General features: G+C 43.4%; 1 pseudogene; it reads right to left on the reverse strand.

The window, feature by feature from the left end:
• LOC120944450 overlaps positions 1-26666 on the reverse strand; it is a 222268-nt pseudogene that overhangs the window by 114637 nt on the left and 80965 nt on the right.

Here is a 26666-nt window from a genome sequence, read left to right on the forward strand (position 1 = left end):
TCTTCTATTGCCCGGGGGCCCCATGAGTTGTCAGTCCACCCCTGTGTGGGAAGGATTCAACCACTGTCAATTGTTTTGTTCCATTGGGGAGATTTTCTTTCACTTCCTGTCCTGGCAGACAAAATAGGAAGTCAATCTACTCAAAATGAGAAATCCTCTCCCAATTTGCATCAATTAATCACTTGCCGACCAGCCGCCGTCATTATACGCGGCACATCGGCTCGTTCCTGCCAATCGGGAATGCCTGGGTAATCTTCCTGTAATGTTGAATCCAAATCACATCAATATAGAGGAGGATCCAACTTGCATTAATGTCTATGGGCACAAGTCTTATAGAAGTCGCCTTGAAGTAGTACAGGAATTCTTTCTAAAGTCGGAGCGACTTCAGTTGTGCTAAGACAACTCTCATTGAATAACATAGGATGTCACATGTAATGCGACTTGAGGGTTCACAAGTCGGATCCCAAATCACGGCAGTGTGAACCGAGCCCAATGCCGCGTACACACGATCATTTTTCGGCATGAAAAAAAAACTACGTTTTTCGGCATGTAAAAAAAAAGAAATATTTCCAACTTCATCATTAAAACGACGTTGCCCACACACCATCGTTTTTTTTTTTTGTTTTTTTAATTTATTTTTATTGAAAATTTTGGGACATAACAAAATATAAATTTCTTGGCACAACACCAAGCTTACCTAACGGTCCACACCATAGTTTTTAAAAAAAATGCTCTAGTAAAGCGCGGTGACGTACAACACGTACAGCGGCACCATAAAGGGGAAGTTCCATTTGGATGACGCCACCCTTGGGGCTGCTTTAGCTGATTCCTTGTTAGTAAAAGACGATTCGCGCTTTTCTGTCTGTTACAGCGTGATGAATGTGCTTACTCCATTATGAACGCTAGTTTTACCTGAACGAGCGCTCCTGTCTCATAACTTGCTTCTGAGCATGCGCGGGTTTTTAACGTCGTTTTAGCCCACACACGGTCATTTTTTACAACCCGAAAAACGACATTGTTTAAAACGTCGTTAAAAAATGCAGCATGTTCGGAAAAAAAAATTGACCTTTTTTTCAGAACCCGAAAAATGATTCGAAGCCCACACACCACCATTTTAAATGACATTTTTTTAAAACAACGTTTTTTCATTGCCGAAAAATGATCGTGTGTACGCGGCATAAGCACTGGTTCACATTGATGCTACTTTGAAATAATTTCACTTCACTTGAAATCGCACGATTTCAAAGTAGCAGGTCAACAAGATTTCAGGTGCTACTTGAAAGACATCTGTGTGGCTTCAGAGGTCTATTAAAAATCGCATCCGAAAATCTGCAAAAGTAGTGCAGGAACTACTTTTGCAAATCGGTGTGGCGCTGCAAAGGTCGAGAATGATGCAGTTGCCAGTGTTCTTTCAGTTAGTGCCCTCTATTGAAAAAATGCCTGCTCAGGCCTGCGCAGTACGGAATGGCACAACAGCTGATTTTCCGATCAGCTGTTGTGACGGCGCATGCGCAGTGCGTCGGAGACGATAGCCAACAAATGCAGAGGGACAGAATTATTCTCCGATTCAGCCCCGCACTTGCGAGACGTGTTCAGTGTTGTGAAGGGCAGTTTTTTTTTTTTGTGTTGATGGGCAGGTTCAGGGCTTCAAAGAGACAATGGCCCGGATTCAGAGAGCAATTGCGCCTGCGTAACCATAGTTACGCAGCGCAATTGCTTACTTGCGCCGGCGTAACGAATGCTCCTGATTCAGGAACCTCGTTACGCCGACAGCAGCCTAAGATATGCGTGGCATAAGGCTCTTATGCCCGCATATCTTAGGCTGCATTCTTGCGATGGCCGCTAGGTGGCGTTCCCGTTGTGCTCAGCGTATAGTATGCAAATTGCATACTAACGCCGATTCACAACGTTACGCGAGCCCTGCGTACGCAGTTTACGTCGTTTGCATACGGCGGTTTTCGCGTAAGGCTGCCCCTGCTATTAGCAGGGGCAGCCAATGTTACGTATTCCCGTCGTTCCCGCGTTGCGAAATTTGAACTTTACGTAGTTTGCGTAAGTGATTCGTGAATGGCGCTGGACGCCATTTACGTTCACTTTGAAGCAAATGACGTCCTTGCGACGTCATTTGCCGCAATGCACGTCGGGAAAGTTTCCCCGACGGAGCATGCGCTCTACGATCGGCGCGGGAACGCGCCTAACTTAAATGATTCCCGCCCCCTACGGGATCATTTAAATTGCGCGCGCTTACGCCGGGCAATTTTAAAGAGCGCACACGCAATTTACGGAGCTACTGCTCCGTGAATCGCGGGTAGCGCAGTAAATTTGCGGGGGCGCAGGGCAAAAACGGTGCCCTGCGCCTACGTAAAAAATGCGTAATTGTTACTGAATCTACCCCAGTGTTATTCTCCGATTCTGCCTCGCACCTGGGGCCCGTGTTCAGTGCGTTTTATTTTTTGTTGTTATAACATTGTCCCTTTACAGCACTGAACACCCCCCAGCAACACACAAAAAAAAAAAAACGCAAGTGTGAGGCGGACTCTGAGATCCTAATCCTGTCCCTCTGCGCTTGTCAGCTATTTTCTTGCGACGCACTGCGCATGCAAACAGCTGATCGTGAAATCAGCTGTTGTGCCGTTCCGTACTGCGCATTGCACAGGCCAGAGGGGGCATTTTTCGATATAGGGCACTATTCGACAGAACACCGGCAATAGGCTGCGACTTGTCGTGCGATTTGACCTGTCAAATCACATGACGAATCGCTCCAATGTGAACCAGGGCCAATTGTCAAAGCTTAATTGAACAAGCTGAAGTTAGAAGATGATTGGTTACTATGCACAGCTGCACCCTCTCCCCCCACTGACTTGAAGTAAAATTGAAAAGAAAGTCATCAGATTTTCCAATACATTGGAGCAATTTTAATCCGATGCCATATTAAAGCGGTCCTCCACCCTAAAGTGGAGTCCCGCTGATCGGAACCCTCCCCCCTCCGGTGTCACATTTGACACCTTTCAGGGGGGAGGGGGGTGCAGACACCTGTCTAAAGACAGGTATTTGCACCCACTTCCGGCCACACGCTACGGGCGAAAGACGGGCATTCCGTCACATCCCGTCTGTCGCCCGTTGTGTGCTGGGAACACTCGGCTCCCAGCACACAGCGTGTGAGCCAATCGGCGGGCCCAGCGCGACTCGCGCATGCGCCGTAGGGAACCGGGCAGTGAAGCCGGAGCACTTCACTTTCTGGTTCCCTCAGCGTGGATGGCGGGGGGAGCAGCAGAGTGACGAGCGATCGCTCGTGCTCTGCTGCGATCGGCGCTGGACTCCAGGACAGGTAAGTGTCCTAATATTAAAAGTCAGCAGCTGCAGTATTTGTAGCTGCTGGCTTTTAATATTTTGTTCCCATGGCACATCCGCTTTAACCACTTCAGCCCGGGAAGAATTGGCTTCCCGATGACCAGACTATTTTTTGCGATTCGGCACTGCGTCGCTTTAACTGACAATTGCGGGGTTGTACGACGTTGCACCCAAACAAAATTGACGTCCTTTTTTCACCCACAAATAGAGCTTTATTTTGGTGGTAGTTGATCACCTGTGCAGTTTTATTTTTTGCGCTATAAAAAAAAAAAAAGCGTACATTTTGGAAAAAAAAGCAATTTTTTACTTTTTGCTACAATAAATATCCCCCAAAAAAATATATATAAAAAAAACTATTTTTTTCCTCAGCTTAAGCCGATATGGATTCTTCTACATATTTTTGGTAAAAAAAAAATCAATCAAAAAAAATCGCAATAAGCGCATATTGATTGGTTTGCGCAAAAGTTATAGCGTCAACAAAATAGGGGATAGTCTTACGGCATTGTGTTATTTATTTTTTATTTTTACTAGTAATGGCGGCGATCAGCGTTTTTTATTGTGACTGCGATATTGTGGCGACACATCGGACACTTGACGCTATTTTGGGACCATTGTCATTTATGTAGCGATCAGTGCTATAAAAATGATCACCGATTACTGTGTAAATGACACTGGCAGGGAAGGGGTTAACCACTAGGGGGCGAGGTAGGGGTTAAAGCGGGGGTTCACCCTATAAAAAAATTCTAACACTACATCCAGCCCAGTTCTGCAAATAAAATTACACTGACCTTTTTTTTTTTTTTCCCGTAGATAGCGTTTAGCCTTAGAATTCACCGCGGCTTCCGGGTAGGGAATCCCGCGGGAGTGGGCGTTCCTATTGACATGCCAATTGATTGACATGCTAAACGACGGCGCACACAGCGCGTCACGACTTCCCGAAAGAAGCTCGGGTCGGCTCGGCTCTATTCGGCGCCGGTGCGCAGGCGCCAAATAGAGCCGAGCCGACCCGAGCTTCCTTCGGGAAGTTGTGACGCGCTGTGTGCGCCGTCGTTTAGCATGTCAATCAATTGGCATGTCAATAGGAATGCTAAACGCTATCTACGAAAAAAAAAAAAAAAAAAAAAGGTCAGTGTAATTTTATATGCAGAACTGGGCTGGATGTAGTGTTAGAATTTTTTATAGGGTGAACCTCCCCTTTAAGTGTGTCCTACAGAGTGATTTCAACTGTGTGGGGGGTGTGGCTTATAAAATAAACCGATAAAACAATGAGAGGTGTGAAGATTTGCACGTACCTGATGAGCACACATTGGCTGTCATGTCTCTTCCACAGGCAGCGATAACACTCGTTGGCGATGGCAAAGATGTGGGGTGGCAGCTCCCCAAAGTGGTGCCGACTGTACAAGTCCACGGCGCTTTCATCGTACAACCCAGCAATCTCCTTGTAGGGGTTCACCGAAGCCAGGATGGAGCCGATATTGGTCTGCAAGAGAATAAAAATATTAGGAGCACAAACTAACTAGGAGTGGGAATATAATGTACAGTGCCGCCACCAGGGGGCCCGATGGTCCCCAGGAGCCCGGCTGGCCCCCCTCCCGTTTTATTATTATAATTTTTGCATTACACCTGTAAGGGACCCGATGGTCCCCAGGGCCCCTTACAGTCCCGGCTGGCCCCCCATTCTGTTTTTTTTTTATTATCTAAAAAAATATATATATATATATATATATATATATATATATATATATATATATATATATATATATATATTTTTTTTACATTACAGCTGTAAGGGGCCCAATGTCCCCAGGGCCCCTTACAGGCCCGCCCCCCCCTGCTTATATTTTCTTGTGGCAGGAGAGAAGAAATTACACTTTATTTTTTTTGGCAGCTTTTTATTTATTCCGCTTTAATTGCCTAGCGTACTTGTTTGTAGGCTAAATACTGAAATTTGCACTTTTTGTAATTTTGTAAGATGCCAATAAAAACATTGCGTCAGTAAATTTCAATCTGGTAGGTTGGCAACACTGGTTTCAACACAGGACTTGCTACAAGTATGGGAAATAAAAACATAGGTTGGACTTGATGGATTTGTGTCTTTTTTCAACCTCACCAACTATGTAACTATGTAACTATATAAAAAAGCCAAGGCTGCAGAATTTACTTTAGAAATAATAGCCAACAAGACAAAATGATGGGCCACTTTTTCAGCACAAGAACAGGGCGCTAGTTGAATGGCGCTTCCAATAACCCTTTAGGGAGCCATTTACAACCCACCGGATCAGTAAAGACCACAAACCACCTAAATTGTACCTTCTCCACCAACTTTAATGCATTTCTCCAAAATTGAGAAATTTCAACAAAATCTTCAGATTTTTGCTAAAATTTTCAGACAAATTAAAATTCTCAATAGGGATCATTCTTATCTGTAAATAACTCTCTGACCCGCCCCCTCAAGTGGTTCATTTATATGTGCTGGTATGAGATAAATAGGTAAGTGGTGCCCTAGCAGTCAATAAGGTTCAATTGCCATTTTTCTGGATTAGCTAAACAAGTATAACTTCACCTTATGCATGCTGAAACAGAAGTACAGTAAAACCTTGGTTTGAGAGTAACTTGGTTTGAGAGCGTTTTGCAAGATAAGCAAAATGTATTAATACATTTTGCCTTGGTATACAAGCGATGTCTTGATATAAGAGTAGTGTCATGTCACAACTGAGTATAAAAAAGAAGAGAGGAGCCTCCAAGTGTAGCAATATGATTACATTTAATGAAGGTACAACATTTAGCAACTTATTGCTACACTTAGATGTGCCTCTCTTCTCTTTTATACCCTGTAAAAAAAAAATGCTTTGATATACAAGTGCTTTGGATTACAAGCATGTTCCTGGAACAAATTATGCTCACAAACCAAGGTTTTACTGTACACATTCAGAAGATCATTGGAGGAAAGGAAATGATCTCATCAATAAAAGTCTACCTAGACATGTCAGTTTAGTCCACTGGCAGACCACAGGTGTTGTAATATGTGCATTACCTAAGAATACACCTGGGTGGTTATATTACCTGTTCCTCTTCAACTGGAAACTGACATTTCTTTTTATGAATGGAGGACCGGAGTTTATTACTTACGTAGATTTTGTCTTGCTGGTAGCGGAGATGAAGATTTAACATGATGGCGGCTTCATGCAGGTCAGCCAACAAGGACATGTCTTCCACCCCATCCCGGTTACTCTGGTGCATAGGAAGGACATGGTCGCGGGATAGCGAGTTGCGAGGGTACATAAACTCCTAGTTAAAAAAAAAAAAAAAATCATGTAAGTTATCAATTTCTTCAACTTAAATCCCTATTGTGGTGACCAAGCTATAAGCACTTTTGGCTTGCAGTACTGGGGTCCTGGGTTCACAATCCATGGAATGTAAAGTTTGTACAATACGCGGTTTGTACGCTTTCCTTGTTTCATTTGGTTGTCCTCCAACCAGTCACATTGCAGCTCATGCTTATTTTTTTTCTGGACACATAGGGCCTTTTTAATCCTGTTTCGTAGCCTTTGGCTGGTTTCATCATTTAAATTGAATGAAAGCCCATAAATAGAGCTTTCTTTTGGTATTTGATCACCTCTGCGGTTTTTATTTTTTGCGCTATAAACAAAAATATAGCAACGATTTAAAAAAAAAAATGCAATATTTTTAACTTTTTGCTATAATAAGTATCTAAATATCTCCCCAAAAAAAATAAATAATAATAATAATAATAATAATAATAATAATAATAATAAAGCGTTTATTGATTGGTTTGAGCAAAAGTTATAGCGTATTTTTTTACTAGTAATGGCGGCGATCAGCGATTTTTATCATGACTGCGACAATATGGCGGACACATTGGACAATTCTGACACTATTTTGGGAACATTGTAATTTTTACAGCGATCAGTGCTATAAAAATGCACTGGATTACTGTGAAAATGTTGGCGTGTCACGTCACTGATCGTCGTTCCCTATGACAGGGAACAGGCGATCACTGACAGTCTGACTAGGAAGAACAGGGAGAGGTTTGTTTACACTTACTTCTCCCCGTTCTTCAGCTCTGTGACCCGATCGCGGGGACACACGGCTGTGCATATTAAAGGGGACGCACCTGTACGCCAATATACGCAGCCGTGCCATTCTGCCGACGTACATCGGCGTGCCGTTGTACGTCACCGCGCTTTCCTAGAGCATTTTTTTTTCACTATCGTGTGGAGGCAACATCGTTTTAATGATGAAGTTGAACAAAAACGTTGTTTTTTCTAGAGGCTGAAAAACGTTGTTTTTTTACAAGCCGAAAAATGATTGTGTGTACGCGGCATCAGTTTCGGCCAATATGTATTCTTCTACATATTTTTGGTAAAAATATGGCAATTAGCATATATTGATTGGTTTGTGCAAATGTTTTTGCGTCTACAAAATTGGGGATATATTTATGGCATTTTTATTTTATTTTTTTTACTAGTAAATGGCGGTGATCTGCGATTTTTAGCAGGACTGCGACATTGCAGCTAGCAGACACTTGACACTTTTTGGGACCACTGACATTCATACAGCGATCAGTGCTATAACAATGCACAGATTACTGTATAAATGACACTGGCCAGGGAAGGGGTTAACACTGGGGTTACATTTTCCCTAGGGAATTGCTTTCTAACTGTGAGGGGACTGACAGGGAGTAGAGAGAGATCGCTGTTCCTAATCACTAGGAATAAACAATCTCACTCTAACCCCCTGACAGAATGAAACTCTGTTTACAGTGGCAGATCCTCGTTCTGCCTCTCTGTGGAGCGACCGCCGGTTGGGTCCCTCGCTAGCAAATGGGCGCGCGCGTGCCCACAAATCTACGTGTACGCGCCCGATGTACAATGACGGTGATTTGCGCAGGAGAGCCAACCTGTCGCAGTACAACAGCTGGTTGGGAAGTGGTTTAAGTGTATATAAACCCTAAACTTCTCTTATTTGCTTCCTTTTGGTCCGTTAAATATGTGCAAAAAATTATTAAAAAATGCATGCCAGAAATCTGAGCTGATAACGGATAAGAGCGCAGCAGTAAAAGTTATGTTGTTCCCAGCTCTCTGTAGGTTACAGCGGTGGTTCTGAACCACTGGGCCATGGTCTGCCCTCTCCCCGCCTTAAGCCAAGTGCAAAACCTAAGCTCCTACATCCCATAGTGCTCCCCAACCTCCCACCATGCCCCCTGAAAATCCTCAGCCCCCATAGTGCCACCCAGCTTCCCACAGTGACCCCCCCCAACCTGCCACAGAGCTTCCAGCCCCCCATAGTGCCCCCAAGCTCCCACAGTGCTGCCCAGCCTGTCACTGAGCCCCCTAGCCTGCCATTGTGTGCCCAACCTCCAACAATGTCTCAATCTCTAGAGTGCCATTCTAACCCCCACAGTACCCTCCAGTCTCTGACACTTCCCCTGCAAAGTCCTTAGCCTCCCAGAGACACCGCTGGCCCCTCCAGAGATACCATCCCACCACACTTGCCCCCAGCCTCCTACAGAAAACTCATCCCTAACAGGGCAACCATGTCTGCTTCAGAACCCTCTTGCCCCCTCCAGAACCCCCATCCCCCATAGTGACTTCCAGAGTCTTTTAGCATTTAAATACTGTGGCCCGGATTCAGAAAGGAGATACGCCGGCGTATCTCCGGATACACCGTCGAATCTCTGAGTGTGCGGGGTCGTATCTATGCGACTGATTCATAGAATCAGTTACGCATAGATTTCCATAAGATCCGACCGGCGTAAGTGTCTTACACCGTCGTATCTTAAGCTGCATCTTTACGCTGGCCGCTAGGTGGCACTTCCGTATATATACACGCGATGAATATGCTAATTAGATAGATACGCCGATTCAGAAACGTACGTCCGCCCGGCGCATTTTTTTACGCCGTTTATGTTAGGCGTTTTCTGGCGTAAAGTTACCCCTGCTATATGAGGGGTATCCTATGTTAAGTATGGACGTCGTTCCTGCGTCGATTTTTGAAAAGTTTACGTAAGTCGTTCGCGAATAGGGCTTTACGTAAGTTACGTTCACGTCTAAAGCAATGACGATTTGCGGCGTAATTTCGAGCATGCGCACTGGGATTTTTTCATGAATGGCGCATGCGCCGTTAGTAAAAAACTTGATACGCGGGGTCACCATTCATTTAAATAAAACACGCCCACATCATCCCCATTTGAATTACGCAGGCTCACAGACGTTACGTTGCCGTAACTTAGGGTGTAAGTTCTTTCTGCATACAGAACTTGCGCCCTAAGTTACGGCGGCGTACCGTATCTGAGATACGTTACACCCGCCAAAAGATACGCAAAATGTATCTGAATCCGGGCCTGTATATATTTTGCATTCATTCACATAATTTTATTACACTTGTTTTTTACTGTTTAGGCATGGAAGGTTTTGAAAGAATTCACCGGGACATGGTCTCCATAATATTGAGGACCACTGGACTACAAACACCTCCCCACCCCAGGTTATGGAGAGGATGAGAGTCAGAGGGGTTCTGTAGTCCTGGGGTGACTGACAACCAGGGGCGGACTGACCATTGGGACTTTCGGGCACTGCCCGAGGGCCCCATGCCACTAGGGGGCCCCATGAGGGTTGCCAGGCTCATTAAAAGCAGGGACAGTATGTAAAAATCTGTGTTTTTTTTACATCTGTCCCTGCTATGTCTTAAACCAACATGCTTTTGATGTGAAATCCTGAGATTTTAGCTGCCCCGCCTCTGCACTGCCTCCTGGCGTGGTGGCCATCTGTAAGCCCAGGGGCCCCATAATCTTCTATTGCCCGGGGGCCCCATGGGTTGTCAGTCCACCCCTGCTGACAACATGGCTCTTTAAGAGCTACAGTACAGAGAAGGAGGGTTGTCACCCTAGGATATGGAAAAAGTGGGAAAAAGCCTGGGAAAATAAAAAGAAAAAAAACAAATGCAACCACAACATCTAAAAGTGGGTAAACAGTAATAGATTACATTCTTTTTCTTGGGTTTACATAAAACTTTAAAAAAATTCCACAGCTGAATAGCAATCATAGTAAAAAGCTTCTGTGCGATTGTTGCCATCAGGAATCAGGATACAAGTCATGCCACCTACTGGTCAGCAGGCAAATCACAGGCATATTAAAAGGAAAAAGTCTGGAGTATTGATCGGCATCCCTGGCACATCCTTTTACTGGAAAGCAGTTGCTTAACCTACTTCTCAGCAGCTATAAAGATCTAACGATGGCCGCAAATGCGAACCCACAAGACTAATAACGCAGTGTCAGCCTTTTGTTGTACGCACGCTACTACTGTTATTTTACAACATCTTGGTAAACCGGTACATTTCTTTACTGCCAGTTTAAATCTGAACTCCGGGAAAAATAAAAACTACCTTTGCAGTGGTCTTAACAACCCCCGCACTGCAAGGTTTAATTGCTCATTTAGGTCTAGGGGAGAGTAAAAGTAGTTTTGTAATTGTAAAAAACGCCCAGTCCCAACGAGCTCGCGCGCAGAAGTGAACGTGAGTAGCGTTTACAAAAAATGTAAATGCCGGTCCTCCGCTTTAGGGACCAAGCCTCTTTTTCAGATGTATTGTTTACAAGTTTAAAACAAGTTGTTTAAAAAAAAAAAAAAAATCGCAATAAGCGACTGGTTTGCGCAAAAGTTATAGCGCCTACAAAATAGGGGACAGAATTATTTTTTTTTTTTTTTTTTTACTAGTAATGACGGCGATCAGCGATTTTTATTGGGACTGCGACATTATGGCGGACACATCGGACACTTTTGACACGTTTTTGGCACCATTCACATTTATACTGCGATCAGTGCTATAAATATGCACTAATTACAGTATAAATGTGACTGGCATTGAAGGGGTTAACACTAGGGGGTGAGGAAGGGGTTAAATGTATTCCCTATATAGTGTTCTAACTGTAGGGGGAGGGGGGTGACTGGGGGAGGTGACCGATGCTGTGTCCCTATGTACAAGAGACGCAGATCGGTCTCCTCTCTCCCCTGACAGGACGCGGTCTCTGTGAGAGCCGACAATGAGAAATGATCTCATATGTTTACATATGAGATCATCTCTCATTGGCCGCACAGATCGCCTACCAAACGGCCACTCCGATTGGCCGTTCACAACGATCTGCGATTGGCTGTGTCCAAGGGACACGGCCAGCACAGAATTTCCCCGCTGCGCGCTCGGGAGCGCGCGCGGGGAACGAGGAAAGGGGCGGACGTCAATTGACGTCCTGTTGGATTTTCAGGTCCGCGCTGTAGCCGTCATTCGGCTATAGCGCAGGCCTCAGGTGGTTAAAAAGGAAAAAAATATTTTCCTTTAAAATAACAAACATGTTCTTCTTACCTCCACTGTGCAGTTCGTTTTGCACAGAGTGCCCCCGATCCACGTCTTCTGGGGTCCCTCGGCGGCTGTCCTTCCTGCAAGTACTGACCTGATCACTCGGCCCCGCCCCTCGGCGCGCAGCGTCACTGGATGTGATTGACAGAAGCACCAGCCAATGGCTGCGCTGCTCTAAATCCATCCGCTCTAGCCAATCAGTGGCCAGGCTGAGCGGCGAAGAGGATATCGGGACCGAGCGGGACTTTCGAAGGGTCAGGTAAGTATAACGGGGCCGGCAGCATCAGATATTTTTTACCTTAGTGCATAGATTGCATTTAGGTGAAAAATGTTTTTACTTTACAACTCCTTTAAGGTCAGCAGCTACAAACACTGTAGCTGCTGACTTTTAATAAGGACACCTTACCTGTCCTGGGTGCCCGCGATGTTGGCAGCAAAAGCCGAGCGATCGCTCAGGTCTCAGCTGCCCCGCCGCCATCCTCGGCGAGGGAATCAGGAAGTAAAGCGTTGCTGCTTAATTTCCCGGTTCCCTGCGGCGCTATGTGAATGGGCGGATGTCTCTTGGGACACATACAAGATCTTAGAAGACACCGTTCCCCATTTCCCAGGAGGCAGCGCGAGGAGGAGAAGAAAGAATACCACCGCGGACAAGGAAGTGGCAGATTGGGACGATCTGCCTAGTAACAGCCACTTCTGGCAAGTATAAAAAGATTTGAAAATTCTAATATTTTGTAGCCTTTTTGGCAATTTTTTTTTTTTTTTTAGGGTGGACCTCCGCTTTAAGTGGTTAATGTCTTGCTACAAGCTTGTTTTGGGGCAGGGACTCAAATTATGGAAGTCACGGATAGTCAGACTATTGCCGTTTTCCTATGACGATTAGGGGAAGCGTTTACCTAGCTATACACAGCTATAACAGAGGGTAAAATCCACAAAAGTGTTCAGGAAAATGTGACATTTACTATAATTTCCCTAGAAAGCCAACCAAGGTCCACCACCAGCTCTTCAGGTCGTGGAATCTTAGAGGGGGAAACACTTTACATGACCTTTATAGAGGTGGAAGAGATTCCACAGGTGACAAAACACTAAATATAGAAATTATTCTGAAGTGAGAATTGTAAAATGTCAGTAAACAGTTGGGTGTCCTTACCGCCAGCTAAATGTCAAACAGCACAAAAAACACAGAGGAGGAATAAACAATCACCAGCCATTTACAAACCATCTCTTAACAAATATGGCAATTATTGTCAATATAATAGAAAAAAATATATACTATGGTTTGTAGACGCTATAACTTTTGCCCAAACCAATCTATATACGCTTATTGGAATTTTTTTTTTTTTTTTTTAAATTAAGAAATTAGATTTTTTTTATTTTATAGCAGAAATAAAAATAATAATATCTATCTATCTATCTATCTAATTTTTTTTTTTTTTTTTGTCTGCTATTTTTGCTTAAAAAAAAAAAAAAAACAAACACACAGGAGGTGATCAAATACCAACAGAAAAGGTAAGATTTACGCCACTGTGTGTCAGCAATAGTAAATGGAAACAAACAAACAAACAAACAATCTCGGCAGCCAACATATAAGTAGTATAGCCAGCTTATAACATGGATAACAGAAAGGTGTAACGCCCAAAGATAAGATGAAAAACGATTCAAAATGCAGATAGGTAACAATCATATTCTTAAATAACACTAGTGTTATACAGTGGAACCTTGGATTATGAGCATAAATCGGTTCCAGGAGAATGCTTCCAATCCAAAGCATTCACCTATCAAAGCGAGTTTCCCCATAGAAGTCAATGGAAACAAAAGATAATTTGTTCCGCATTGACTTCTATGGTATGCAATACCGTATGTGACCAGAGGTGGGGGGGGGGGGGCGGCGGAGAGGCTTGGAAATACTCATGGACAGCTCGGTTGATCTCAAAAACACTCGGGAACGGAGTATTTCTGAACTGCTCGGAACTGTTCCGAGGGTCACCGGCGCCCCCACACCTCTGGCCAAATGCAGTACTGCACACCCTATTAGCGTGAATTATGCTCGTTTTGCAAAAAAAGTAATTAGTGCATTTTTATAGCACTGATCGCTGTATAAAATGTGAATGGTCCCAAATTTGTGTCAAAAGTGTCCGATACGTCCGCCGCAATATCGCAGTCCCAATAAAAAAATTCTGTTCCCCATTTTGTAGGCGCTATAACTTTTGCGCAAACCAGTCGCTTATTGCGATTTTTTTATTTTTTTACAAAAATACGTAGAAAAATACGTATCGGCCTTAAAGGGTCACTAAAGGAAATTTTTTTTTTTGCTGAAATGACTGTTTACAGGGCATAGAGACATAATAGTTAACTGATTCCTTTTAAAAATGATTAAAAATTGATAAAAAAACAATCATATAATGTGCCTGCAGTGTAGTTTCGTTTTTGCTGTTGTTTGCTGGTTCTCTGATGTACAGAGAGCCACTAGAGGGCAGTCAGCCAATAGAGATCAGTGATACTTTGTCTAAAACTCCTCAGCACCAATCCAGTTTCGTTTTACACACAGTAATCACACCTCCTTGATTAGTCACCACCGTGAGAAATCTCCCAGTACTGTGGTCATCAGGAAACAGGCAACCAGGATGTGTCCAAAACAGAGAGGATTTACAGCAACATGAAAGCAAAAACGAACAATGAGGACATGAAACCAGGACTGCAGCAAGGTAAAGGAAGCTATTTAGCTAAAAAAAAAAATTCCTTTAGTGACCCTTTAACTGAGAAAAAAAATAGTTTTTTTTAAAAAAAAAATTGGGATATTTATTATAGCAACAAGTAAAAAATATATATATATTTTTTTAAATTGTCGCTCTTTTTTTGTTTATAGCGCAAAAAAATAAAAACCGCAGAGGTGATCAAATACCACCAAAATAAAGCTCTATTTGTGGGGAAAAAAGGACGTCAATTTTGTTTGGGAGCCACGTCGCACGACCGCGCAAATGTCAGTTAAAGCGACGCAGTGCCGGAAGCTGAAATTTCGCCTGGGCACGAAGGGGGTTTATGTGCCCAGTAAGCAAGTGGTTAAAATACTACTTGCTTGTTTTAGGTCCGTGACTCTACAAGCACTGAAGTCTGATAGCCAGACAACCAGCATTTCCAGGTCAGCAATGCGGTCCTTTAGTTATTGCACTCAGCATTTGTGAAGACGTATGGAACATTCGCTGCAGGTTACATTGCTGCAGAAAACGGGGACATAAACCCCGATAATACAGAATTTTACGGATTTTAGATGTGACTGGAGTTCCTCAATGTATGGAGAGAGGAAATTCCTGGAGGAGAATGTTTATGGTGAAAAGAATACATGGCACATTCTTCCATTGATCTTTCTTCTCACATGACCTCTTGTTAGCAGGGGATGCGGACAATTCCCTGTGTGTGACACTGGAGGTATTTCACAGGGTCATGGAACTCTGGGTGACATTCCACAGACATAGATGTCACTTGTGTGCAGATATTAACTCTAAAGCCCGTCTCAGTCCCCTCTACTAGCGGCTCGGCTCGTTAGCTGGAAAGATATACCAATTAAAAATAAATCTTAAAGTGGCATTAAACCCAAATCCAGAAACATATTGCAGCTTTACCAATCCTTAGATGTGGTGGCTGGATTCATTTTCTCCCCCCCCCCCCCCCCCCCCCCCCCCGTTTTCACCAGGTGATCTGGCCAGTAGCACACCACCTTTATTAAAAGTGTCCCCAGATTTAGATACACTTTGGGATACAGGTCTAAGGTCCCTTTCCAACCAGCAGACCGATCGTTTTCCAGGTGGACCCAATCGAACCACCCACTGTGCTCTATGGGGCGGCGGAAGTCAGCGGACATGTGTTCGCCGTCACCCGCCGGCTTCCGATTCCGATCCGATCCGATCAGGCGGATAATCGGATGGAAATCGGCCATGTAGTCCACTTCCAGCTGACCGCTCTATAGAGAAGAGCGGGCCGTGTCTGTTGTCATCCGCCTGCTCAGCTATGAGATCCGCCCCCCCGCTGAGCAGGCGCATCCGATTGGACCGTTTCCGCCTCGTGAGAAAGGGGCCTTACAATAAAAGCTGATTGTAAGCACCCCTGTCAGTAGTAGTAAATGGTTTATCTCAAGAACAACTCCAATACAACAGGCACACCTCCCACCATCCTTGGACAAACCATCACCCCAAGCACCAAAGTCAAAACGCTCTGAGTAGTCAGCGGAGCCCACCATCTCCTACGCCTACTACGTAGACTCATCCCCTTCATCCCGGATAAGGGCAAAGCAGTAGTAGATCGGAACAATCGTCAATGCTCGACTTGATTACCCCAACTCCCTCTACCTAGGACTACCCAAATACCAGATCTCTCGTCCAGAACACAGCCGCCAGACTGATAACGGGGAAAAAGCCTTGGGATTCCATCACCCCATCCCTGAATACCCTCCATTGGCTAACCGTAAAGGATCGGGTGACATTCAAGACACTGCCTCACTCACAAATGCACACAAGGTAAAGCCCCGCAATACCTATGCGAGAAAATACGACACTACAACCCTGGGCGGGCCCTACGATTGACGAATCAAAACCTGCTCTGCATCTCCCAAGACCCGTTACAAATCGAAAGGAGAAAGAAGATTTGCAGTCCAGGGGCCACAGCTATGGAACGCGCTACTTACCATCATCCACATGGAAGATGAACATTGCGCATTCAAGGAAAAAAAACTGAAGACCCACCTCTTCTGAAGAACAAGGACGACTCCGGATACAAACGCCTTGAGGCCATTTAGTTCGCATTTGTTAGCGCTATATACAAGTTACTCACTCAATCTTGCTCCACATATTTTATTTATATTTATTTTATATATATATATATATATATATATATATATATATATATATATATATATATAGTGTTTGCTTTCAGACTGTCTCTCTGTAACTGCAAGTAATGTGTGTGTGTGTAGATATATAGATAGAGATATATATATATATATATATATATATATATATATATATATATATATATATATATATATATACATACACACACACACACACACATATACACACACACACACACACACACACACACACACACACACACATTACTTGCAGTTACAGAGAGACAGTCTGAAAGCAAACACTATCTGCAATGTTGTCTCTCTGATTCCTTCCCCTTTATCTGCTGTCCGGACAAAAAATACAGTATTTGAACACAAAACTTTTTTTTTTTTTTATGTACAAATGTATTTGGATATTTTCTCACCATGTGGAGATTTACTTGGGCTGCCAGGGAAAATTGGCATTTAATTTTTTTTTAGAAGATTGCATAAATTTGTTATATGTATGATGCAATAAAAACACACATTTTTGGATAATATAGTGGTTATTTTAATTAAGATTTTGTTAGTTTCAACTTTTATGGAGGCTTTTCTAGGACGCTTCAGGTAGCACCGTGGTAGGGGGATCAAGACGTGGCCCTTGCCACAAGGAGTAGCAAGCTCACGCAATCCCATTGCTGCATCACCCTCCTCAAACACTGTTTTGCTCCTATTCTAAAGAAAAGCAATGACGTGTATTCAGAATGAATTATTATTAGGTACACCCACGCCTGAAAGATAACAGAAACCTTTTTACAGCAAATTTCCTATTTACTCCTTTGCCCAGTCAGCAAAAACCATCATTTAGCCAACGCTGCTCAAATACCCCTTTCCCATGCACACCCTCCTGTCCTATAGATGGTTTGCAATGATTTGTGCCAAGTTCCCCTTTCAGTTCCTTATTTCAGCGACTTTCTTCAGCATTTTCTCAACAAATAACGTTTTATTATACTAAAATTAGCCATCTTTCCCCGAAAGAATTTATTGTGCTTTGAGGAAACTAGAATGTTCCATGGTAGTTCTGTCTTGCATGTAATGTTACCGCCCAAAACAACAAATTGTCATTTTGGATGGAGTATGAAGATGTTGGGGCTGACCTACTAAATGAGGCGCATGTTCAATTCGCCAAGGGAATTTTTACGGTTCTGTTTTAAATGGCACTTTATGCATTGACATAATTTTTACACACATTAGTGTTGATCTACTAACACTGGAGTGCGCAAAATCTGGTGCAGCTGTGCATGTTAGCCAATCAGCTTCTAACTTCAGCTTGTTCATTTAACCTTTTCCAAAACAAAAAAAAAACTCCTTGTAAGACCTGTGGACTGGGGGGCTCATCTGGAGGACGCGGAGGGGACACACAGAAGCCTCGAGATCACCGAATATAATAGTTTTTTATAATTCTGGTTAGGCGATGCACTTTCACGTTTCCATCAATTGAATGGTAAATTTATCACCACATATATGGAGATATGTCTTGCTTAAGAGCCGGTTCACACTGGGGCGACCTGGGATCCGACTTCAAGTCGCCCCAAGTCGCGCGGTCGAGAAAATTAATGGAAGTGGATGGGAGCCGTCTTAAAATGTACACTACTGAAGTCGCTCCGACTTCAGAAAAGGTTCCTGTACTACTTCAATCCGACTTCTAGGCAACTTGTATCCATTGATTTCAATGGAAGTCGCCTCAGAAGTCGGATCACAAAGCAACAATACAGGAAGATAACATACATTTCTCAGGCAAACCCCTCCCTCCCCCAGAGCCGATTGTTGTTTGATTGGCCACTGGAAAGTCTCCTGTCCTAGAGGCAACTTGAAGTTGCCTGATTCATACTCAAGTGTGTCCAAGTTGCCTCCCAAAGTTGTGTTGCCCCTGTGTGAATGGGCTCTAAAGGGGTTGTAAAGGTTCGTTTTTTAATTTTCTAAATTGGTTCCTTTAAAGGGGAGGTTCACCCTAAAAACGACTTTCTAGTATTACAATGGCCCCCCACATTACAATACAATTATGCCTATTATGTTTTTTTTTTATGCTGTACATACCTCGGTACAGCTAATTCACCCTGGCTTCCGGGTTGCGAGTCCCGCGGGAGTGGGCGTTCCTATCTTGCTGGTGATTGACGTGATGACCAAAAACGAGCTCCCCCCGTCGCGCAAGCTGCGTCACGATTGGCGAAAGGAGCCGAACGGCGAGTCGGCGCTATACTGCGCACCGCCGTTCGGCTCCTTTCGGCAATCGCAGCTTACGCAACAGGGGGGGGAGCTCGTTTTTGGTCATCACGTCAATCACCAGCAAGTTAGGAACGCCCACTCCCGCGGGACTCGCAACCCGGAAGCCACGGGTGAATTAGCTGTACCGAGGTATGTACAGCATAAAAAAAAACATAATGGGCATAATTGTATTGTAATGTGGGGGGCATTGTAATACTAGAAAGTCATTTTTAGGGTGAACCTCCCCTAAGCTAGTGCATTGTTGGTTTACTTAACTTTTCCTTCCCTTTACCTTCTAAATGTTTTTTTTTCTTTGTCTGAATTTCTGACTTCCTGTTCCTCCTCAGTAAGCTTGCCCCCATCATCCGAGCCGTTCTGGCTGGGGGTTAGTCAGCATGCTCACCCCCTCCCTTGGACTACATTCCTGCGGGGAGACTCTGTGTTCAGCGTCTCCCCGCAGGGATGTAGTCCCAAGGGTGGTAAACTCTTTGTAAAGTTGAACTCCTTTAACTAATAAAAATAAAAGATTTTTTAAGAAAACATGTCAATGGTCATCCTGCTGCTAAAAAAAAAACATGGGGTATAAAAATCCTTCCATTTTTGGAAATAAATTTTCTCGATTCCTTCATCAACACACAGCTCTATTGTGTTCTGCATGCGGGAGCGTGGGAAGCCTTCCCTACCACCAAAAACATAACGATTAGTGTTTCCGGCTATAGCCGGTGACACTAATCGTTTGGGAAAAACCCAACAGGCTGGTTGTACACAAGATCAATCGACACGTGCTATAACAAAAGGTTAGATGTTCATAGGACAATTACTAGATACACAGTAAAACATTTAAGACCCATCTAAAACGCCATTCCCACACACAGTATAATCAGAAGTAAAAAATGGGGCCCCGTGCCTGGAAGAGCTTAGAGTTTATTCTCAAATGGAAAATGAACAAAATTGGAGTATAAAAATAAAAAAAAAGGCTCAACATATAGATTATATATTATATATATTAGGGCTGGGGAAATTAACTATTAATTCATCGATTATTCATCAATTCATCTTTAATTTTTTTGATCGATCGAAATTATTTTCATTGGTACTCCTCTCCGCCGGCTTCCAGACCTTCAGGGAGTTCCGTCGGAGATCCGGTGACGTCACGGACACCGGCGGGGCTTGCCGTGTCCATCTGAAGGGCTCCTTTGCTGTGCCTTCATATCTGCATGCCGGCGGGACCTTACTATCTACCACACGCAAGGGCTGTTACACTTCCCTCTATCACTTCCCTCTATCAACCTGGGATTCTACAACCATCCACTGGGAGTTGTGATAGTTTCCTTCATGGTTGTATTTAGAATTACAATTGCCCTAGGGTAGTAATCAAACACCCATTAATATCAAAGTGCCACATCCTTAATTATGTAGGTAGTTTCCTTCATGGGACATCTACATGCCGACGGACTGATGTTAACCCCTCCTCATCTGGATTCAGCAGTGGCATCATTGTACACATTTTTATACCAGTATCATACTCAGCTACATGTTTTAATGACTGCTTTTGCTGCCGTTTGGTATTACACGCACCATTTTTACAGTTTATGTAGCTACATCGATTTTATCTCCAGTGCAATATTTATTTTGTTAAGTTCTTGAAGACTATAAAAAAGTTTTAAAGCTATTCCCATTGAACGCTGCCTTTGTGTTTTTTGCATCCTGCTATCCATTTTTCCAGTGGTTGGTAGCTGCACTGGGAATCAGCCTGCAAGGAGATCAGCTAAAAGTAGTTGGATCTGTACGTGCGTTATAATTAATCGAAATTAGTTGATTAATCGATTAAAAAAAAAGAAAAAACGATTAATCGAACACAAAAATTGTAATCAGTAACAGCCCTAATATATATATATATATATATATATATATATATATATATATATATATATACACACACACACACACATATACACACACACACACACACACACATACACATACAAACATAGGGAATTGGTGTTACAGGTTTATGATAAACGAGGAGGCGGCATCATCAGCTTTGTTTGTTGTGTTTTTGGCTTTCTATATATGAAGAGGGTGCACCATTTATGGGTTTTCTGGTCTCCTATAAATAAAAGAAGCTGCATCCATAGTGGCGTTTTTGACCTCTTATGAACCCATGAACTGCATCCTTTGTGGTGTTTTTGGTCTTCTATAAATGAAAAGGCTGCACCCTTTGTGGGTTTTTTTGTTGGTCTCCCATGACTAGATAAGCAACATACTTCGTGGTGTATTTGACCTCTTGTGAATCAATTGGCTGCACCCTTAGTGGCGTTTTTGATCTTCTATGAATGAAGAGGCAGCATTCTTAGTGGTGTTATTGGTCTCTTATGAATGGATAGGCTCATTGGCTTTTAGGGGTTCTAGGGATTAAACAAGATGTATTCTCAGTGGCAACACTGGTCTACTTTGAATGGATGGGCTGCATTCTCAGTATTCTCACTGGTCTCTAATGTATACATACACTATACTGTCAAAAGTATTGGGATGCCTGCCTTTACACGCACATGAACTTCACGTACATATACGTCGCCACTTTAAAGATGGATATCTCGGTAATGGCAGCAGCTGCTGCCACAACCAAGATATCCATCTTTTCCGTGGCCAGTTCTGTAAACGATAATGGTGGTCTCCGCGGCGGATTTGCTGCGAGATCACCATTATCGGTGGCGGGAGCGGAAGTTTCACTTTAGGGTGGAGCTCCGCTTTAATGAGGTCAGTGGTCTCTAGTGAATGATTAGACTGCATTATCAAGGATGTCCTTGGTCTCCAGTGAATGGATAGGCTGCACTCATTGCCGTCATCACTCCGCTAGGCATGTATAATCTGCCGTCTCAGGGACATCTCCAGTGAATGGATAGGCTGCACTCTCATTGACAAAATGTTTATATGCAAGAACAAGAGCTTCAGCCTACAAATTAGACAAAGCTCAAGGTAATCTGTTATTACCAGAGGGCCCATAAACCTAGTTTTAAGAGTAGCGTCTTGAGCTTCCTCCTTACCAGCACATCCATTAGTCACTTCCAGTGGATAAATCTGTTGAAATCAGTAGCTGTGTTGAACTCAGTGAAGCGGCACTATCCTCGTCCCATGATCCCAGCCACTTCCTGCAGGAAACTCATTATCCTGGTCTATTTACTTCTCCTGCTTTCATCTGACAATGTTGTTCTCTGAACCTTTCAGAAAACACACCAATGTCAATTTTAAGGCCAGCATGGTCACCATGTGTCTCACCAGCTGGGAGGAAGTCAGGACACCGGAATGTTATGTCAGCCCTAACCGAATGCATCTGACGAGTTTATTAAAAAGGTATATCCGCTTGGCTTAGCCGTTAGCATTTTTGCATTACAGCTTTAAAGTCAACCCAAAAGCACATTGAGAAGTAAAAGTAGAAGTAAACCCAAGCACTAATCTTTGACAACTTTCCCAAAATTTCAAAAGCAATTTGAAATATTCTTAAAAGATGAATTCCAAGTGTGAATATTTTACACATTGTTCCATTGGTCCAACTGAGACCAAATGTATATATTTGTATATATATATATATATATATATATATATATATATATATATATATATATATAAGGAGATGATGCAACTTTAGTCAGCGTTGCACAGTTTGTTTTTTTATTACAGGCACCCCTTACCTGCATAGATTCTGTAATAGTCAAGAACGTCGTCAATGTGACGTCACCAAAACAGGAAGTGGCTCTTAAACTTTCATTGTCCATTGCCAATTTCACTCATAGTTTCGGCATTTTGGAGGGCTTTTAAACCCATTTAATACCTTCCTGAGACCTTTTTTAAAATTTCGAAAAATGCAGGGGGCGCGACCCGTTAATTTTATGCCTTTTTATTCATTGTGCCATCTTTTTAAGAAGGAATGACCAGACGGATGAAACATGAGTTGATTTCAGCCTTAAAAAGCCAAGAACAATCTGAGAATACCCATTTTCTTAAACCAGAAGTGAAACCACCAAAAGTCAAAAACGTCATCAATGTGACGTCACCAAAACAGGAAACTAGCCTTGAACACCAACTAAACTAGCGTTGACCTGCATGTGTTATCTCATCTAAAGATCTTTGGCTGCTTAGTTTCTGGGACAAGGAATAAAAGGGAAATCCCCCAGATGGGACCAAGATAGAGACAGAAAAAAGGTTAGAGGTCACAACCCATCTTTACTTTATCCACAACTTTAAAAAAATAAACTTTAGTTTTACATGAACTTTTCTAAGTTGACCCTCAAAAGACAGCTGTTTTAGGTTGTTAAGCACAAACGACTTTTGTAATACATCACATTTTTTTCTATGAGAACCATTTGATTTTTTTTGTGTTTAATTTCATTGATCTAATGTAATAAATCTCTTTTCCTTGTCAGACAGCCCTGCAGGGTATTGTAAAGATAATTATAACTGAGCCCCGAAAGCAATTTTTTGCTTCTTTGATCTCACAGGCTCTGTATAGTGAGGAGGCCAAATAAGAAGGTATATTCAGGCAGGTTATGGCGAGGCAGGATTAAAGGAATGAGAAAGACGTCCACTATCCAGCATAGAAGAACCTTCTAAAAAGACAGAAAAACAGTATTTATGTCCCATCCCTACCATCACAAACCAAAAAAATAAAATAAATAACATAAAATAGTTGAGATATTGCTCAATAAAATCATAGTGGGCAGTGCCATGGATAGCTACTTTATGATCCTGGATATGACAGAACTGCCAATGCCACCAGTTGTCAGCACAGATGCAAATGTAGTGTAGGGTCAGGAACATATCCCATTGTACCTCCCGTGTTCCCCGCTAGATAATAATAATAATATAAAGAATTCCCCGGGATCCTAAGGGTTAGGGAAGCGCACACTCCATTCCTGCCATTAGAAGGGCACTCTATATACAGTACTGTGCAAAGTTTTAGGCAGGTGTGAAAAGATGCTGTAAATCAGGGGTGTCCAAACTTTTTGGAAAAAGAGGGCCAGATTTGATGAAGTGAAACGTGCGTGAGGGCCGACCATTTTGCCTGACATTCTTTGAACCATTAAAATTCTGTGTCAGGCCTCATACACACGACCGGACATGTCCGCGGACCAGTTTCAGAGGACAGATCCGATCGTGTGTACAGGCTAGCGGACAGATTTCCAGCGGACAAATGTTTCATAGCATGCTAAGAAACATGTCCGCTGGAAAGCTGTCCGGCGGACATGTCCGCTGGTTAGTACACCTAACCAACGGACAGATATCTCCCGCATGCGTCGAATGGATTCGACGCATGCATGGAAGTATTTTGCTTCCTGGTTTGGTGACGTGGCGGCGTCAACGTCACCGCGCTGACTGTCTGCGGGGGATTTCGGTTTGATGGTGTGTACAGCCATCCGACCGAAATCTCCGAGCGGACATGTCCGATGGTGTGTACGAGGCCTCAGTGTGTTTTTTTATCCAAGCACTAATACCCTGCCCAAAAATAATTCTCCTACCTTTGTGGCTGTGTGTGGTGAATAAATATATATATATATATATATATATATATATATATATATATACACACACACACACACCACACACACACATCTCCTCTTTGGCCCCCAACAAATCTCAGATCTTCGCTAAGGGTAAGGATGAGCTCAGGTTGTAAAAAAAAAAAAAAAAAATAAATATTCTTTATCCTTTGAGAAAGATTATATATTAATAATATATATATTAAAACCAAGCTCATCCTTACCCCAATGCAGAGCTTGGGGGGGCCACAAAAGTGAAAGCAAATTGCAAGTGGGGGCCATATAAAACCAGGCCACGGGCCACAACTGCCCCACAGGCCGGACTTTGCAAATGCATGCTGTAAATGAAGGATGCTTTCAGAAATACAAGCGCTATTAGTTCATTTTTTATCAAGGAACAAAATGGAAAATAAATGAACAGAAGAGAAGTCCAAATCAAATCAATATTTAGTGTGATCACCCGTTGCCTTTAAAACCGTTCTTCTAGGTACACTTGAAAATTGTTTTTGAAGGAACTCGGCAGGTAGGTTGTTCCAAACATCATGGATAAAACTTTTACACTGTATATGGTGTAGATGGGAAGTTCCCCAGAGTTCTGGTAGCCACACTCTGGAGGAACAGGGTTATCTGAGGTGCATCAGTACAGAACACATCGGCCCGGATTCACAGACATCGACGCACATTTATGCCGCAGTATCGCATCTCCTTTACGCTACGCCGACGCAGCGCAGAGAGGCAAGCATGGAATTCACAAAGCACTTCCTCCCAAAACTGCGCTGGGTTTCCTAGGCGTAAGCCGGCGTAGGTGGAAGTGGGCGTGAGTCATGCAAATGAGGCGTGACCCCATGCAAATGATGGGCCGAGCGTAGGCAAGTTACGCCGGTGGAATGAAGCCTGTTTTTAGGTGTATCTTAGTTTTGTGGGCCCGGCGCACAGATATGACGGCGCATATTTGCACTTACGCGGCGTATCTCGAGATACGTCGGCGCAAGTGCTTTGTGAATCCGGGCCATCATGTAGAGTGGAGGCCTAGATAGAAAGCCTATCCGATGAGGTGGGGAAGCCAGGAGGACCCAGTCAGGCTGTCTTATGCCAAGGAATGGGCGTTTGAACTATCCATCCTCTAGGAGGAGAAGAGGACTCTGGAACAGTCCTCCAGAGGTCACGGGTCTTACAAGAGTCTCCTCTCTTACTGTACTGCATTCTACTGTACTGCTTTATCTATTATGGAGTTGTGATCTCTCCACTTGGAAGGCTGAATGAACTTCTGATAAAAACCTTCACATATTATTTAGTAAAGCAAAGACCAAGGGCATCTATCATATGGAAATTCCACGATTCTGACCACAGGTCGCAACACCTCCTGGAAACAGAACAATGCATGGTGGGTTGCAATCAGGTCTCAAGTCCTGCGGGAACGCGTGGGAACGGAGTTCCTGCACTTTTTTCACAGCAGGAACTCAGTTCCCTTTGCAGGACTAGAGTAGCCGAGCCGCCCAAGCCAATCCTTCACTAAGCGGCGATGCCCAGCTCGAGTCACAGTCAGGGGCAGGCGAACCTTAGTAATCCTTTATGTTACTGGCCGCTTCCTGTATATGGATTCATCAGGTAGTGTGCGGGTATTCCGTCACTTCCTCGATGCCGCAATGTCTCCTGAGGGCTTTTGTCATTGTTTCCAGGAGACATTGCTGAGGTCTGCCGCGAGTTATCGCGGGATTTAGAAAGAACTTGCGGTTTAGTAATTATGCATATTAGTGCATCATTTTTTTTTTTTTGGTGGGGGAGTGGATCTTGGGTGGGAGTTCCCACACTTTTTTCCCCAGGACTTGACCCCTGGTTGCAATGGAATGTTTTGCTCATGACCAATACAAGGCATGGAATGTATAGCCATAGGAATGCTAGTTAGGCTGGATTAGGTGCCATGCCAGGCATCCTCTGAAAGGCAGTGTATTCTGAAAACCTGGTACAGACCAAGTAGTCCATTGAGTCTAGTTTTTGTGACGATAACATACAATACATACAATATTTAACCAGGTAAGAGTGTAGTGTAGGTGATGTGCCCCTTTAACCTTCTCTTACTCCCCACTAGGTGTCACTATAGAAAGCAGGGAAATAGTCCCTAGTATCCTATGGGTTGAAGGGGTTTAAAGGAAGTTTATGCTCTGCTCCTGCCAGTGTTCACAGCGTCTCCCTGCAGGGATGTAGTCCCAAGGGAGGGGGCGAGCACGCTGACTAACCCCCAGCCAGAACAGCTCGGATGATGGGGCAAGCTTACTGAGGAGAGACAGGAAGTGAGAAATTCAGACAAAGAAAAAAAAAATTT

Source organism: Rana temporaria, chromosome 6 (genome assembly GCF_905171775.1).
Source record: "Rana temporaria chromosome 6, aRanTem1.1, whole genome shotgun sequence".
NCBI classification, from domain to species: domain Eukaryota; kingdom Metazoa; phylum Chordata; class Amphibia; order Anura; family Ranidae; genus Rana; species Rana temporaria.